This window comes from Bidens hawaiensis, unplaced genomic scaffold, assembly GCF_021521415.1.
Source record: "Bidens hawaiensis isolate Kalapana, Puna unplaced genomic scaffold, B.hawaiensis_p1.1 tig00032505_1, whole genome shotgun sequence".
NCBI classification, from domain to species: Eukaryota; Viridiplantae; Streptophyta; class Magnoliopsida; order Asterales; family Asteraceae; genus Bidens; species Bidens hawaiensis.
Window position 1 is genome coordinate 197,082 of NW_027495555.1, and position 4,740 is coordinate 201,821.

Genomic DNA, 4,740 nt, shown 5'->3' on the forward strand with positions numbered 1-4,740 from the left:
ATATCTAAATTTTCGTTTTCAGTTTAGATTCAACTAGCACTCCAGCACAGCTAGTCTGGCGTGTGTTTATACCTCATGGTTGCCTGCCTTGGACGGGAGTTCGAGTCCCAGCCAGATCCTTTTTGTTTAATTATTTTTGGTTTTTGTTGTTTTATGCATATTAATGATTTTATAAAGTATCATAACTAATATATGATAATGAAATTTTTATTAAACCGACATCAATAAATTACATCTTTTGTCAAAATCTCGTTAAAAGCTTTCGTTTATATATATATATATATATATATATATATATATATATGCATTGCAAGTATATTTTAATAATAATAGATCATCGTTACTTTATTAAACCCGAACATCATTACTGACGTTTCTTGTCGTTAATCGTTTTTACAAACTTCCTATATTTACATTATATTATTCCTTATTTTTAAATAAAAATATAATAAAATATTAAACGAATTACCTATATTTTTACCATTTAATCTCGTTAAAGATTCAAAATAGATATTTATTAAATATTATTATGAGTATTACTTTATATTATAATTATTTATTTGAATATTTATATAATTGTATTTTATTTATTCTAGTAATTTTAAGTATAATTTATATTAAAATAGTTATATAAATTATTAATTAAATTTGATTATATATCTTTCACGTCAAGTGTAAACAAAGGTGATATTATAAATAATAAAAAAAAGTAATGCTTCTTATAAATATTAATCAATAATCTTAATCTTTATTATAGGAGTCAATCATTCAAATCTATAATATTATAAACCTTATCATAACTCAAATCAAATCAAAATCCTAAACTCATTATACGTGTTGTCTCATTATTAATTAACTCATATTAATATTATTTAACTAGGAATCTTTGACGGTATATCCCGAAGGGTTCATCATCTCACATCATCATTCTTTTATTTCATTCATCCGATCAGGTGAGTATTTCACTCCCATCTTTTACTTATTTTAACTGTTTTGAGGACATATGCGTTCGTATATATTTTATATTATATAGTACTCAACCACAACTGTTTATCCTTGTGTGTATATCGGTTTATGCTTAACTTGCTATTTGCTTACTTGCTTTATTTGAACGTTGTATGCTTACTTCGGCAACCGATGTCCATTTTTATGGCACGGTTTAGTCCTTACTTGGTAACGAGTGTCCATTTATATGGATTGGTTGAGCCCTTTCTTTATGGTTGATTTCTTTATGATTTGCTTTCTTTATAATTGTTTGACTGTTATGTGCTATGGCTTAACTGTATATCTCACGGGAACAGTTTGCACTTTTACTTATTATTATATAGTGTCTCAAATCTGGTGTTATACTCACTCAACCTTGTGTTGACAAACTATATTATTTTCAACGCATATGCAGGTTATCGTGTGACGTGATTATCAAGATTGTTTGAAGCAACTTAGGATACATTTTAGAGAAAAGATACAAGAACTTAATTTGGGATGCTTTATGTAATTGTTTATTTATAACTTTGATGTACATGAATATTTTTTTGAAATTATTAAATAGATATTAACTTATAATGTTACTTGATAGTAACCTTTGAAAAGCTGTGAGCAATTAGTTCGCCCCGACATTTCCGTCGTAGGTTGGGGTGTAACATTTAACCTTATTTTTATACAAAAGTTTTTACACAACCCAAATTATAACCAAGTATACTTATATAAAAATTAAATTGGTTAAACCCAACAAAATACTTATTTTCCTTAAGACCCAAAAAGAAACTTCGCCTTCAGCTTAAAACCTTTTTTTGCTTTCTCGGAGCCGGCCCTGATGTAGTAAATTCAATTGGTGGCTATGTCTTATTGTTAAGTCACTTTGGAAACAAGGTTTTTGTTTGGTTAACGTGTTCAAATGAGAATTATTAAATAATTACTTTAGAACCATTTAAACAACGGAACTTTGATATTATAGTTTGATAGCTTTAATTCACGAAGTGGAAGAGAAGGATGGGTTGGTCACGATTTATATCACGTAGAAGAGAAAATAATATCTCCGGAAAAAACAAGGTCGCTGGAAAAACAAGGTCACCGAAAATGGAGGTTGTGTGTTAAAAATAAAATTTCTGTTTTATCCCATCAACTAATTTGAAAGACATTTTTAGTCCAAAACATTAACGAGGTTAGTGTTCATTTAGACGGGGAGTGGTACAGGAAAAAAAGGGTGAAAGTTGGGAGTGGTGGGTGACAAATCAAAAGTTGGAAATGCTATATACTAAATGAAGATGTGTTTTTTGAAAATTGTTGGTCAACCTAGTTTATTCTAGTAAAAAAAGAATTTTCATTTTATAATGAATTTAGACCTTGTCTATTCTAGTAACTTTTTTTCATTTTAAAACGAATTTAAAAAATCACAGATAATTTCCTATGAAACATTTTGTGGTCCGGCATTACGAATTAACATTGAAGTTCAAAATGTTGTTGCCACGTTAACAATTGTCAATATGCATGTCCTGATTCATCCTCTCACCCGCCACCTCATTCGATGAGCTGCTAACGATTGCATAAATGCCCGTACACGTTCGTTCTCTGATCAAACTGAATTGGAAAAGAATGGTGTCTAAATGCAAGATTTGTATTTCATTCTTGTTACTTGTAGCCACCTTTCTTTTTTCCACAACTTCTGGTTCGAGTGATCTCGAACCAGGAAATGGTGATTTGCAAGAAGAAGTGCGAGCAGATTATCGGTACCAACCAAGACGACAAGCCTAGGTGCATGCAAAGCTGCCAAAAGTACCATATAGATAAGAAGGGAAGTGGGAGACAGAAACCACCACCACCACCACAAGCCAACCCGAACCAGGCCGGAGTAACGACAACAACAACCCTTATGTCTTCGATCACTTCGCAGCTCGACTAGAAACCGAGCACGCTAGAGGTCGGTTTCATCAGAAATTCGACGATCGTTTTCAGGGCATCGAGAAGTACCGTTCTGCATATCTTGAACTTGAGCCTCAGGTGTTCGTACAACCAAGTCATTGGGATGCGGATACTCTAAATTTCGTTTGCAACGGTATGATGGTGTAAATCTTGTTAAATGTCACACTTACAAACCTAAGGGTTTTTTTTAAGTTAGGGGGTGTTTGGGATTATTTTTTAAAAGTGCTTATGGCTTTTTGAAGAGACAAAATATCCAAAATGTCCCTTCAAAAGCACCTAAAAGCTCCAGCACATAAAAGCTCCAAATTGGAGCTTTTAGGTGCTTTTGGAGGGACATTTTGGATATTTTGTCTCTCCAAAAAGCTATAAGCACTTTTAAGAAGAAATCCCAAACATGCTTTAATGGGTTAAGGCTTAAAATATTATAAATAAACAATGAATCAAATAATGATTGATTAACGGGTTTTGTAGGTCGGGCAAAGATGACTCTGATAGGAGGAAATAAAAGACGAAGCTATAATATTAAGCGAGGTGATATTTTCCTAGTACTCGCTGGAATCACCATTTATCTAACCAACACTGACGACAATCAACGGTTTGTTTTGACCAATGTTATGCGTTCCGTCTCTGTTCCAGGTGACTGGAGGTGGGGAACAAAACTACTACAATTAATAACCAATTAATATAGAGGTTTTAAAGCTAATTAAACGTTCGGTTTCAGTTTTTCAGCGCGGGACATGGTTTCTTTAGTGCTTTCAGTCAGGAAGTTCTTGAAGGTGCGTTTGAAGTAAGTATTGTTGGGCCGAGTTTTATTGTGAGCAATCTCTCTATCTCTTGTGATAAAAGATATGTGTTGGAAGTAATTTCAGACTCTAAGTCACAAGTCGGTAAACTTGAGGGACCAATATTGACAAGTAGGTCATAGTGGTTATGTTTCCTAATTGTATTTTAATTATAATAAGTAACGTCTTGAATATGTTTCGTTCACATCTCATCTTTCCAGACCCTACTCTATGATTGAGATAGTATTGGATTTAACGTTTGTTTGTTTATTAATATAATAATTTGTTACGAGTGTTTTAATGTCTTGAAATTCTTGTAGGTTGAACGAGAATCGATAGGGAGAGTGTTCGGGCAACAGAAAGTAGAAGAGGCGACGTTCTTAAACATAACTCAGGTTCGCTTTCACTGTTTCTGTTGAACTAGCTTTCAATATGGATTGTATAGATACTTTCAAGTTACATTACTTCATTATGAGTGAGAAATGAGAATTATTTAGATGCTTTTTAATTTTCTGATTATTAAAGTTGAGACTGGTTAAAATTCATGGGCAGATCCGATTGAATTGAATACAAAATGGCTAAAATCTTGAAATTACTTTTGTAGGGATCAATGGCTGGACCCTTTTACAACACCAAGGCGACTCTGGTTCTGATGGTGGCGAATGGTATTGGTCGGTTTGAAATGGCGTGCCCTCACTTGTCAGAGCAAGCCTCTAGTAGCGGTGAAATTCACCCGCGTTACAAGAAAGTGAGCTCAGAACTGAGACGCGGGATGGAGGCTGTAATTCCAGCGGGTCACCCTGTTGTAATTGAAGCATTTGGCGAGCATAATCTCGAAGCGGTTGGTTTTGGGTTGAATTCGGATGAAAATGAGTGGTTCCCTCTGGCGGGGCGGGATAATGTGATGAGTCAGTGGGAAGATACAGCGTTGGAGCTCACTTTTGGTCTTCCAGCGCGAGAGGTGCAGAGGGTGATAGAGAAGCAACATAAGAAGCTTTTCTTTAAAGCTCCGGTGAGGGGCAGCCGTGCTTTTGCTTAA

General features: G+C 34.0%; 1 pseudogene across 1 annotated transcript; it reads left to right on the forward strand.

Moving 5' to 3' along the window:
* Window positions 1-2,469: 2,469 nt before the first annotated feature.
* On the forward strand, window positions 2,470-4,740 carry LOC143583756 (vicilin Jug r 6.0101-like; annotated as a pseudogene). The gene is made up of 5 exons (XR_013144239.1): window positions 2,470-3,052; window positions 3,391-3,565; window positions 3,619-3,706; window positions 4,022-4,096; window positions 4,306-4,740. The product of XR_013144239.1 is annotated as a vicilin Jug r 6.0101-like (transcript).